Source organism: Stegostoma tigrinum, chromosome 3 (genome assembly GCF_030684315.1).
Source record: "Stegostoma tigrinum isolate sSteTig4 chromosome 3, sSteTig4.hap1, whole genome shotgun sequence".
NCBI classification, from domain to species: domain Eukaryota; kingdom Metazoa; phylum Chordata; class Chondrichthyes; order Orectolobiformes; family Stegostomatidae; genus Stegostoma; species Stegostoma tigrinum.
The window spans coordinates 103,104,685-103,117,948 of NC_081356.1; the positions used below are offsets into that span (position 1 = coordinate 103,104,685).

General features: G+C 40.6%; 1 long non-coding RNA gene across 1 annotated transcript in view; it reads right to left on the reverse strand.

Annotated features, from left to right (window-relative positions):
* LOC125451195 (uncharacterized) overlaps positions 1-13,264 on the reverse strand; it is a 128,973-nt gene that overhangs the window by 68,512 nt on the left and 47,197 nt on the right. The window contains exon 3 of the long non-coding RNA XR_009445601.1: positions 933-1,082. This is a non-coding gene — a long non-coding RNA (uncharacterized LOC125451195). The remainder of the gene's footprint in view (positions 1-932; positions 1,083-13,264) is intronic.

Genomic DNA, 13,264 nt, shown 5'->3' on the forward strand with positions numbered 1-13,264 from the left:
GGCTTGCTAGAGTAGATTCAGGCAAGTTGTTTCTCCTTGTGGCAGAGTCTAGGACCAGAGGGCATAATTTCAGAACAAGATAAGACAGAGATGAGGAGGAATTTCTTCCCTCAGAGGGTAATAAATTTGTAGAATTCTTTACAACAGTGGGCTGTAGAGACTGGGTTATCATGTTTACTGAGAGCTAAAATAGACAGATATCAAAGAAATAAAGGAATTAAGTGTTATGAAGAAAATGTGGGAAAATGGAATTAATTATCAGATCAGCCAGATCTCATTAAACAAACTCAATGAACCAAATGGCTTATTTCTGCTCTTACATCTTACGGTCCAAGATCACTGGACTGTTAATTGGACGATCACAGTGTACAATTTCCTATCTACAAACTATGTGCACTTGTAAACTATGAGATCAATTATAGCATGTACTCACTAACCAAGCAAAGGTCCAATAACTCACTGTAGTTTGGTTTTGAACTGGTGACATTCACTGGTCTGCATTGCTCACTGGATAAACGCATTGAGCCGTTGGGAGAGCCCAATCAATGCCATTTAAGCAATTTAGAATCACTGCCAGAATACATTACTTTTACATGATCACTCTGTGAAGTTATTTAAAATAATCAAGCAACACGATTTAATGTCACATGATGTCAACTGCAATTAATTCACAAATGTATATGATTCTATTTATCCTCTCAATTTAAGTACATTATCAAATATGCAATCCAAAACTTACTGAATGAATAAACATAGGCTTACATATTTAATCAAGCTTCTATTTAGCAAGATAAGCCAATTGCCACAATATATATTCAAGTTTTCATATCAACTTTACATATTGAAGTGAACTTGTACTAATATGATCATGCACTATGATTATGTTAACTTTTATGTTCTAACAAATATGCATTCTATTTTAATTTACATACCTAAAATTATAAAGGAACCAGGTCAAGGTGAGAACACATACTCCACAAGTGTTCTAATTATTGTTTCCTTCTGATGTCATGGCTGAGAAATAACCATCATTATCTTCAATGCATAATGGAGTGCCGCTCACTGCAAGATTTTGAGTCTGGCTTTGAGAAAGTACAAAATATTTTGTAATATCAGCTCTTAATAAATGGAATCTGTATGCTTCTAAAGTTAGCTGTGCATTTTGAGATAAACAGACAACAACCAGCCAGTTAATTTGACCCAAGATCAAGTTTAATCATAATCTTTCTATCCCAGTGCTAACTACAGAAACACTGGCCTCTTTAAAAAGGTGACACTGCCATTTCCAGGCCTGAGTGATATGTAGTACACGGCAGATTGTAGACAGCAGCAACCCAGAGTGAGCAGGAATCCAAAGTGAGCAGGGATTCAGAGACAGCAGGGATCCAGCATTGACAGTGTCAAGTCTTACTGGAGTAGTTCACTAGAAATCAGGTTCACTAGTCCACTACAGCAGGCAATTAAGAAAGCTAATAGCATGCTGGCCTCCATAACAAGAGGAGTTGAGTATAGGAGCAAAGAGGTCCTTCCGCAGCTGTACAGGGCCCTGGTGAGACTCCACCTGGAGTATTGTGTGTAGTTTTGCTCTCCAAATTTGAGGAAGGACATTCTTGCTGTTGAGGGAGTGCAGCGTCGGGTCACGAGGTCAATTCTCGGAATGGCAGGACTATCATATGTTGAAAGATTGGAGTGACTGAGCTTGTACACACTTGAGTTTAGAAGGATGAGAGGGGATCTAATTGAGACGTATAAGATTATTAAGGGATTGGACACTCTGGAGGCAGGAAGCATGTTTCCACTGATGGGTGAGTCCAGAACCAGAGGACACAGTTTAAAAATAAGGGGTAGGCCATTTAGAACAGAGTTGAGGAAAAACTTCTTCACCCAGAGAGTGGTGGATGTATGGAATGCTCTGCCCCAGAAGGAGTGGAGGCCAACTCTCTGGATACTTTCAAGTAAGAGATAGATAGAGCTTTTAAAGATAGTGGAATCAAGGGTTATGGGGATAAGGCAGGAACAAGACACTGATTATGGATGATTAGCCATGATCATAATGAATGGTGGTGCTGGCTCGAAGGGCCGAATGGCCTACTCCAGCACCTATTGTCTATTGTCTAAATCCAGACCCAATAGTCTCAGTTGTTACAAATTTGATTACACCACCAAATTGCCCAATTTTCTCTAATTTTTTCTTTCTAATTCCGCTTAAAAGAATATGTTCAACACTTTTTTAATCAATGAGAAATTAAATATTTATTGCAATCAGACTGTTTTAAATCAATGGCAATGAAAATGCACAAATTATTAATTTATAACTCTATAAATTAAACTCTACCCCTTTCTTAAATTTGTCATACATATCCAAACAAAAATACAAATTGGCAAGACAAGACACAAGACACAACAAATATAGAAGGGTTAAAATAAACAGAGATATACAGTTCTAGCCCTAGTGTGGATCACAGATTTAAATGAATTGTTTTCTTTCAGTTTCATTTAACTCTTTGATGAGGATACATGGTTTTGGTCAATTCTCAGTCTTGCATTCGCTGGTTATGGATTTGCCCATTCTTATTCACTGAAAATTGTTCCTCCCCTTTTCCTTTCAACAAAAGAATTTACAGAATTAGCAGTTCACTGGAAAATGTGTTTGAGATTTTCCATTACTTCACACAGGAAGGAGAGTCAGCTTCTTCACAAGCTGGATGGGTAGAATCATATGGGGGTGCAGCACTATGGGTTATGGCATGAAGTCCAATGAGGCCTACCTCAATGTCGGGAGCATTATGTTGTATCTTCTATTTTCTTTTCACAAATGCGGAGGCAAATTTTTTGCTAGGCAACAGCAGTTTCCATTTGAGGTGAATTATTGTTTTTTAAACACTTGTCAGCAGCCCAACTGATTTCATTAATATTCAGCTTTCTACGTACAAAATTCACCAAACAAGCTAGATGGAAAGAAAATTCAACATGAAAACTAGAGTTTGCACTCTTAGCTCACTGTTTCCTCCAAAGGATCTTATGTTGGACACTGGGCTCCAACATCTCAGGGCACTTTCCATTGCCATCAGCCACATACATCACACTTCCATGAATATTGGCACCAAACATATGCCAACTTCTAACTACCCTCATGGCACATCTTTGCTCCACCTACAGGATCTCCTGTATTTAGGACACCGAACCCAGAACAGTACAGCACAGGAATGGGACCTTCGGCCCACGATGTTGTGCAGAACATGATGCCAGATGAAACCAAATCTCTCTTCCTGCCCTTGATGCATATCCCTCCATTCCTTTCATAGTCATGTGCTTATCTAAAAGTCCCTTAATTGCCCTTATCATATCTGCCTCCGCCACCACCCTGGCAGTGCATTCCATACACCTACCACTCTCTGTGTAAAAAAACTTGCCCCTCATGTCTCCATTGAACTTTCTCCCTCTCACCTCAAATGCATGTACCCTGCTATTAGACATTTCAACTCTGGGAAAAAGTTTCTGAACGTCAACCCTATCAATGCATCTCATAATTTTATAAACTTCTAACAAGTCTCCCCTCAGCCTCTGTTGTTCAAGAGAAAAAAACCTGAGTTTTTCTAGCCTCTGCTTTTAGCTCATACCCTCTAATCCAGACGGCTTCCCAGTAAACCTCTTCTGCACACTCTCCAAAGTTTCCACGTCCTTTCTGTAACATGGTGACCAGAACTGAATGCAATTCTTCAAATACTTCAAATCTGTACCTTGATGCCAAATGAAAACACCCACAATAGAGTAGAAGGACACAAGGTCCTTCTTGGGCTGCACTGACAACTATCATTGTAATGTTGCAGCAAAGACGCTATGTGCTCAGAATACATCCAGCTCATGGACTGGATCAGGCTGCATCTCCAGACTTTTGCTCATCATCATAGAGCTCTAAGTCCACCTGGGTGCTCAGAATGTCCTTGTCTTGCCTTGGTTATTTGCATTTTGCTCCCTCAGCCAGAGATATAAAGCTCATACTATTTCGGTTTTGCCTTGAACAGACCTAACCTAAAAGTATGTTATTGTTGTTGGCAGGTCTCAGTCAACCCAAGCCTTTGCTCTGGAGGTTCTGGCACAGTAAGTCAAGAGCAGCCTCTAAGACCAGTGCAGGAACTGCTTAGTCTATCAGAGTCAGGCTGCTCTCCAATTACGAGGTGAGATGATGAATGTTGAGTAGCCATCTCCTACCTTCCTTCTACTCTACTGTGGGTGTTTTCATTCCAGAATGAGAAAAAGGCAGGTATTGCAGGAGAAAGCACATAATACTTTCATTATTGGTGTAGGTGGGATGGTGTCCTGAGCAATGGAATTTCCAACACAAATGGCACGACTGTTAGTGGCTTTGTGGGGTAGAATGGGTCATCATCAGTATGAGAGCATGTTTTAGGCAATAGTGAGAGTGGTAGAACATAAGTCTCATTGAGAGTTGAGTCCAAAAACAGACATGGCACGAGATGTGGGGTATCACAGTAAAGGTGGTAACACTTATGATGATGGAGTGAAGTGAAGGTCATTCTTCTTCCTACATTAGAACATAGAACAGTACAGCACAGTACAGGCCCTTCGGCCAAACTGTTGTTTTTTTTTTGGCCTACTAGGATCAATCGACCCTGCATATCCTACATTTTACTATCCTCCATATGTCTATCCAAGGGTCACTTAAAAGTCTCTAAAATATCTGATTCCACTACCACTGCCAGAAGCACATTCCATGTGCCCACCATTCTCTGCGTGAAGAACCTACCTCTGATATCTCCCCTACACCTTCCTCCAATCACTTTAAAATTATGCTCCCTCATAATAGTCATTTCCACCTTGGTGAAAAGTCTCTGACTATCCACTCTATCTATGCCTCTCATCATCTTGTACACCTCTATCAAGTCACCTCTCATCCTTCTTCCCTCCAATGAGAAAAGCCCTAACTCCCTCAACCTTTCCTCATAAGATCTTCCCTCCAGTTCAGGCAGCATCCTGGTAAATCTCCTCTGCACCCTCTCTAAAGCTTCCACATATTTCTGGTAATGAGGTGACCAGAGCTGAACACAATTTTTGTGCATTCCTGCAGATGACTAAGAATGCTTTAACCTGGATGGTAACTTCAGAATTGGCTGACATAGTCGAGTGTTGTGGCCTCCATGCTAACCCTAAGGGAAGACGTTCCACCTCTGCAACACCCCATCCTGCAGCATATCAAGTCCTGCCCAAGAGCAGGACAGCTATTGCACCTAGTCTGACATGTCCCGGGAAATTTTAGGAACTGAGCAGAACAGCTCTGAACTGACATTGCTTTTGCAGGTGCATGACAGACACTTAAAGATGGAGCATGCACAAAGAATGCTGGAGAATTCCAGGATATCTGCTGTGTGGCAAATTGTTCTGGGGACAACACAAGATGAGCTGGGGTTGGAATCCAATGTGAGAAATTCCATAGTGCTTTGTTAGATAGTTAATGAGGTGAGTATGGAAAGATATGGTGAGGAAACCTTTTGTTAAATAGTTCATGGGATATAGATGTTATTGGGCTAGGGAGCTTTTATTGTCCATCCAGGGCAGTTAAGAGTGTATTACATTGCTGTGAGCCTGGAGTCACATGTAGGCCAGCCCAGTAAAGATGGTAAATTTACTTCCCCAGAGGACATTGATGAGTGACAATCAACAATGATTACGTGATTGCCATTAGACTAGTTTTACATTTGAAATTTTTATTGAGTTCAAATACCACCATCTGCCATGGTAGGATTTGAATCCATATCCCGTAACATTAACCTGGGGCTCTGATTACAAGTACAGTATCATTACCATAATGCTACTGTCTCGCCGATATGTTGGACCTTGTGAAGCAAAACCTTCCAAAAAACTCAATGCAACTCAGACCTAGCCAGGAAAACTAAAGTTTTAGGAACACAGTGCTTCTGCTCCATTGTCTACATACAGAGCTGTGGCCCTTTGCCCAAGATTCAATGGAATGGTTGTCACAATATTGAGCCCTCCTGAGTCATCTGGTTCATTGAGTAAACAATCAAAGGGCACTCTCGCAAAAATCTGCCCTAAAAACACACGCACAAAGTTAGGAAGCCTAGTGACCACGCTCATGTTTTGAAAAAGGCAACACTGTAAATCAAGTAAAAATGAGGTACAGTAATTTATTTTTAAACTGCAACATCTTCTTCCACAATTCCTTTGAATTAAAGCAAAGTTTTTCTGCTTCTTTTAGTCCACACTTTGAAAAGTAAAGGTACTCTTTACAACAGAAACCAGGAGAGAACTGGAGGAATTCAGCAAGAGCAGGAACCCCAGAGACAGCAGGAATCCAAAGACAGCAGGAATTCAGAAAGAGGAGGAACCTGGAGACAGCTGAACCCAAAGACAGCTGGAACCAGGAAAATTGCCTTGTATTGGTGTTGTCATTGGACAAGTAATCTGAAGAGTTGGGGTAATGCTCCTGGGAAATGTGTGTGAATCCCATCATGGCAGATGGTCAAAAGCAACACAGCTGACTGTGCCAGCTGAGTCCTAAAGGATATAGCTGCCAGAAGAGGCATGCAGCAGGCAGTGATAGAACTAACAAGAGGGAAATACAGACTTCACTTATTCCTCCCTAATCCACATGTCATAAAGGCAAATATCTTTGACAGAATTGGTATGAACTGACCACTGTTGTATAAAGCAATTGTTCTGAATCGATCGATGTGGAATCTTTGGAATTGCTTTATCCACTATATAATAGTTTTACATTAAGTTAGAAGAAGAAACTGCACAAAAGCCATCTGTGCTATATTCTGATTGTCAATAAATAGCAGCATAAAATCATCATTGCTACATATACTACGTTAGAATAAACCTGCAGCATAGGGCATTCAGTGACACATCAACATCTCAAAAGAAAACAAGACAGCAACATTCTGCGGTTGATAGTGCACATCTCAACTCCAAGATAACATGATGTATCAAATGAAATCAAGATTGGGTGCAACTCACTGCAATGGCAGAACGGTCACTCTTCATGTCTAACCAGATTTCTGTTGGAGAAATAATGGAAATTTTATTTTCAAAAATTTCAAAGAGCTGCTTGGTTTCCTCCCTGGGTAAATCCAGCTGTTCAGATTGAAACTACAAAGGATTTTGGATTTAAACAAACATTGCAAAATCCAAATCGCAGAAAATGGATGCAAAGTGAATCTCCAATTAGCTGAAGTGGCCAATCATCACACGAGTGTGACACTGTTTAAAGTTATTTCCAATGTGAAACTTAGAAAGTAGGGGAAAAGAATTAAAATTAAACTTCAGCATATACTATTCTAAAATGTAATTTTCTTCATAGAAGTTTTGAACCAAACACCCTGTTTGTGTATTTTCCTTACATTCAGTTCATTTAGATTCCCAATTATATCTGTGACATAAGCAATGAGACATGTGTTTTGCTCACAGAAAAAAGCAGGAATTCCTGGAATTCGGCAGTCAGTTGGAAATGCAAGCAATTGATCTCTCAGTTCCTAATGTTTGTCAGCCACCAGATAACTTTGTGAAGCAACAAATCACGATGAGATCCCAAATAAAAACAGAAAGTGCTGGAGAAACACAGCAGGCCTGACAGCAGCTGTGGAGAGAGAAACAGAGTAAACATGTTGTGTTCAATATGATGTTTTCCGAACTGAAAATGGCTCCAAGTGGAGGATTTCTGCTGTTGAGTAAGGGATAGAGGAATGAGTGCAACAGTTTTTGAGAATAACCTGAGCAAAATACAAAGTGAGTGCTAATGGTAGCAAAGAAAAGGTTGTGATGCAAAATAAGTGTCAAGTGTGAATAGTAGAAATTAGGTGAGTTCTGCTGAGAGCAAAGCCATACAAAAAAACATTCGGGAGATCTAATCAAAATAAGGACAATGGTCATGTTCTGAAGTTGAACTCAATGTTGAGTACAAGAGGCTGTAAAAGACCTTAGCAAAAAATGACATGTTGTTCCTTCAGCCTGCATCATGCTTTGCTGGAACAGTGCATTGGCCGAGGAGAAAAGTAAGGTGGTGTATTGAAATAGCAAGCAACTGGGAGGTTGGAGTCATTTTTGCAGACAAAGTGAAAGTGTTCTGCAATGTAGTCACCCAGACTGTGTTTGGTTTCACCAACGAAGAGGTGACCATTTTATGAGCAGTAAATACAGTAGACCAGGTTGAAGGAAGAACAAGTAAGCTGCGGCAAACCAGTGTGTTGTGGTTAGAATAGAAGAGATAAAAGAGCAAGTATTACACCATCTGCAATTGCATGGAAAGGTGCCATTGGCTACTGAGGAGTAATGTAAGGAACAATGGAGGAGTGGGCCAGTGTCACAAAGAGAATGGTTCCTGTGGAATGGTGGCAGTAGAGGAGATGGGGAAATGTGTTTGGCAGGAATGGCAGAGGACGATTCTTTGAAAGCAAAGATTGTTGGGTGGAAAGTGAGGACTTAAGGAACTCTTTTATTTTTCTAGGAGAGGGGGAAGATATGATGACAGGAGTGTGGGAAATGGACTAGACGCTGCTGTGGGCTCAGTCAACTACAGTGAAGGACAATCCTGAGTTGACGAGAAAGAAGAACATGTTGGAGGCACCCCTGTGGAAGGTGGCATTATCAGGACAGATGCAAAGGCAGCAAAGAAACTGGAAGAGTGGAATGGAGTCTATGCTGGAAGCAGGGTGTGAGAAAGTGTTGTCAAGGTAACTGTGGAAGCCAATGAGTTTGTAATGGTTATTAATGGACAGCGCATGTCCAGAATTGGAATCAGAGAAGTCAAGGAAGGGAAGAGTCAGAGATAGGCCAGGTTAAGGTGAGAGAAAATTGGGAATTGGAAGCTAGGGTTATTGATATCATCAATATATGGCAGAAACAGTTGCATGAGAGGGCCTGAGTAGGGCTAAAACAAAAAATATTCTACATCTTCCCCCATAAACGGACAGACACAACTGGGACCTGTGGGATAAAAGGCAAATGGCATGTTGGCTTCATTGTGACAGAATTTGTGTACAAGAGCAGGGGTGTCTTGCTAAAGTTGTACAAGACCTTGGGTGAGATTACACCCAAATTACTTTTGTGGGTTTTGGTCTCCTTATCTGAGGAAGGATGTTCTGGCTATGGGAGGGAATGCAATGAAGACAGACTGGATTGGTTAGGACTATCTTCAGTGAAGTTTGAAAGAATGAGGGGAGAATCTCATAGAAACCTATAAAATTCTACACAGTTAGGCAGGATAAATGCAGGAAGGGTGTTTCTGATGACTCAGGAGTCCAGAACCAGTGTCACAATTTAAGAAAATGGCAAGCCATTTGGGACGGAGATGAAGAGTTTTTTCATCTAGAGGGTGGTGAGCTTGATAGGCTTTCTGCCACAGAAAGCAGTCAAGGCCAAGACATTGAATGTTTTCAAGAAATAATTAGATATTGTTCTTGGGGCTCAAAGGGTCATAGGCTGCCGGCAGTTCTGGAGTTAAACACTTTAGCAGGTTGGGAAAAGGAAGGGAACAGAATTATTTTTGGGAAAGTAAACCCTTGGGAGCTAAGAATCACTTCACCCTGGACCTGGGAGAATCAAATTATTACTTATGGAACCATGTGAAGTATAATTTTGTAGAGTTGGATTTCAGGTAAAAGTAAAGGTGTAAAGCTATGCTCTGTGGTGTCAACAATAAACTGCCTACAAAAGTACTTAATCAATTTCATTTTAGTCTGTTTGTTAGAGTGAAAGTTTTAAAATGTAAAAACTTGTTATCTCATCCTTGCAACTTCCAACGGTTAGTTTGATTGTTTTTAAACTTGCCTTTGACGAAAACAAATATCGAAACCAAATGGCAATGGCCTTCCTGGATTTTAATACCTGGGCAAAAGTGTAGTGTCACTTCGGGCTATTTGGGCAAGACTGGATTCCAGAATTCTGCTCATGATAAGACCAAATTGAGGCTAAGTTTGAACAAACTTAATTGATTAACTTCATTTCTTAAAAAAAATACTAGGGCCCTTTTAAGAATTCTACAGCTTCTACCCAAATGGATTGCCCACTCTACTTTGTCTTAAGAATTTCACACAAAATTGAACAGTTGGTTAGGTATTACAGAAGGCAGTGAAAAGCCAATATTGTTAAGGGACTGGAGTCACGTAGGCCAGCCTAGGTGTGGATAGTTCGTGATAACTGACTTGAGTGAACCAATTGTTTTTCAATACAGTCTAATAATTTCATGACCCACTTACAAAGGTGCCAGCTTTTCAAAACTGAATGCAGAATTTTAAAATGAGGTTGTTAAACGCCTATAGAGGATCTTGAACTCATATTTTCTGAATTAATTCAGTGATGTAATCGCTAAACACCTGTCCCTGCGGAGAGGTGGCGTTTCAACATGCTCTGAGGTCGGGAGATTAGTTAAGTACATTGAATGTCCTATAATGGGCAGCGGATTGAAGTAAAGAAGAGAGTCTGCTGTTAAACTCTCTGTCTCAGTCGTCAAAGATTAACTAATACAATATGGCACTAAAGACCTTTCCATTACCACAAACGCTGTTTCGTTCATAAATGTGTTTAATTCCGATTCCACCCTCCAACCCTTCTGTTTGAAACTGATCGTCTATTTTCTCCTAGGTCCATCTCTTTGGGACAATTACTTTTGTCTAGGGTTCATCATCCTAGTGCGGTTGGGTGAGGATCGTCCTGTCTCTGGCTCCACTCCCTCCGCTGGTCGTTCACCCAATTTTCTTTTTTGTATTAATGTTTGAAGACGTTTCACATCGCCTGTCACGAATTATGTTCGCCTCCCCAGCTGTCAAAACAAGAGGTGTCTCTTTCATTCTGCCTCCGAGTACCAAAGGGCTCTTTAATGCTCATGTTTGGACACAAGCAATTATCCCTAATTATTGTTTTTCTTTTCAGTTTGCCTGTCCTGCTGGAGGTCCCGCAGATGAACATGCTATAATCCGCCACAGTCGGCTGATCTCTGGAGGGTTTTGCTGGTAAAACTTGGCAAGAAGCTCCGTGGCTTTCATCTCAATGAGAATGGAGACAGTGCAGTGAATTGATTCAAACTCATTCAGATTGCTGAATTAACCTCTGTGTCCCGCCTTTAAATGGACTCAACTAAGAGATTATACGTGTTGATGGGCGCGCTTTCAAACTAACTTCAGTCGTTAAAGAAAGGCACATTGCTTTGTCTTCTTTTGGGTGGGGAGGGGACGAATTTCCAACGCACGATTTCAAACACAGAGCTAGAAATAGTGCTCAGTACTTTACCCCCTTCATATTAATATCTGGTCCCAGTTCCAGCCTTCCCCACCCCACTTTTAAGTTCAAATAAGGCAGTCTCCGTGGACAAGTTTATATTTTACTTAAAGCTCTCATGCTTGGGGTAAATTTAGCAGTAGATAAAGCTGGTGAAAATCGTATCATTTTCTGAGTTGTTCACATTATTTGCCTGAAAAAAACGAGATTATTTTGTTCATTTTAAAACTCAATGACTTTGGTACAACTCGAAAGTAGCAATCGCTGGTTGGAATGTTGCTTTGTTTTTGGATCATATGTTTTTTTTACACAGTATATTGCACGCACCGACAGCTCAGCACTGGAAAAGAAATGACCAGCATGCTGCAAAGCGAGGCTTCTCTCTGCTGCTGAAGCTGTGGTTCTGATGAGGAAAGACCACACAGAAGACAGAATGAAGATTCATTGAACGATAGGTCCTCTTGTTGCAAATTAAACATAAAACAGCATAAAATGAAAAAAAAACATTAATTTCACAATCCTCCAGTTTCTTTAAAATGACAGCGTTAATGCTCTCACGAGTTCAATAACAGTCAAGGGCTAATTCCAAATAGTCAACCTTTCTATTAATGATTAAAAGGTTTCACTTCGGAGGCGGGAAGTTCAGGTCTAAGTTTCGAACTATTGCATCTTCCGGAGTTTGTTCAAAAGTATCTCCATTTAATTATACCGGAAATAAGACCCTCACAGGGCTTTTGAACAAAGCCTGAAAAGATGCCAGCCTTTAAATGGGGGGGGGGGGGGGGGGGTGGTGAGGCGGGGGCGAGGTGGGAGGAGGGGAATGCTGCACGTCTTTATATTAGAAGGTCTCTTTCGGAACTTATTTTAGAGAGAATTCCAATTAATGTCCGAGGCTGACAGAGGAACAGAGTGTGGATTTTTCAATGTTACAGTCTGGCTAATGACAAAGGAGTCATCTGCCTCAGTTATTTTCCATTCAACTACAATAATAATCTTCATTTGATATATTCAACGTGTTGAAAGCGAAAGGAAAAAAAATCAAATTTGTGTAATATTTTAATCAACTACATTTAACACATCTCGCATGTCTCTCTCTGTATTCGGCTGTTAACCAATTCTGTGCTGCAATATCGGAACCATCTTACTCACATCGAATTCTAAAACCTGAAATTTAACATTTCGGATATCAAATTGGTAGATCGTTCCACGGGGCTTATAAACTGTCTCGTTTTAGATGATCAAAATCTAAACGAAATCCATGAGATTTTAGAGATAATAGGAACTGCAGATGCTGGAGAATCCGAGATAACAAGGTGTGCAGTTGGATGAACACAGCAGGCCAAGCAGCATCATAGGAGCAGGAAAGCTGACGTTGCGGGCCTAGACCCTTCATGCCCGAATTGTCAGCTTTCCTGCTCCTAAGATGCTGCTTGGCCTGCTGTGTTCATCCAGTTCCACACCTTGTTATCCATGAGATTTCAAGCCGCTATTAGTTGCTATCTTTGATTTCGATTATTCAGGCTTTCAGTTAATAATTTTGATGCGCAGGGGAGTGGGATGGTCGGTGTATACAGCTCATCAAACAAGGACCATTGACAGCGCCTTGTTCATCGTTCAATCATTTCAGTGAATTATTTAAAGTAAATTTTTCATCTAACCGAACCATCACTTGGACCTGGTGAGGTGACCGTGACTGGTCTATTTCAATGGTCGGGCAAGTTGCATCTAAATTTTAAGAATTTTCCCATTTAAATTCTCATGCTCTCCTGTACTCCTTGGACTTCCTAACGGCCCTCCATAATTTATGATCATCCCTCCAACAAGTTATTGGTAGATCAAATTAAAGTAGAAGTCACCATAAAACGCAAAGCCAATGGAAATGGTCCGCTCATTTCTCTCTGTTCGCTTGTCTAAAGGCAAAGGGTACGTTCTGTTTCTTATCATGGATAAAGCTTTAAAGGTGATTTTTTTTTTACAGACTACTCTGTTGCTAACGGGTTCCACAAGT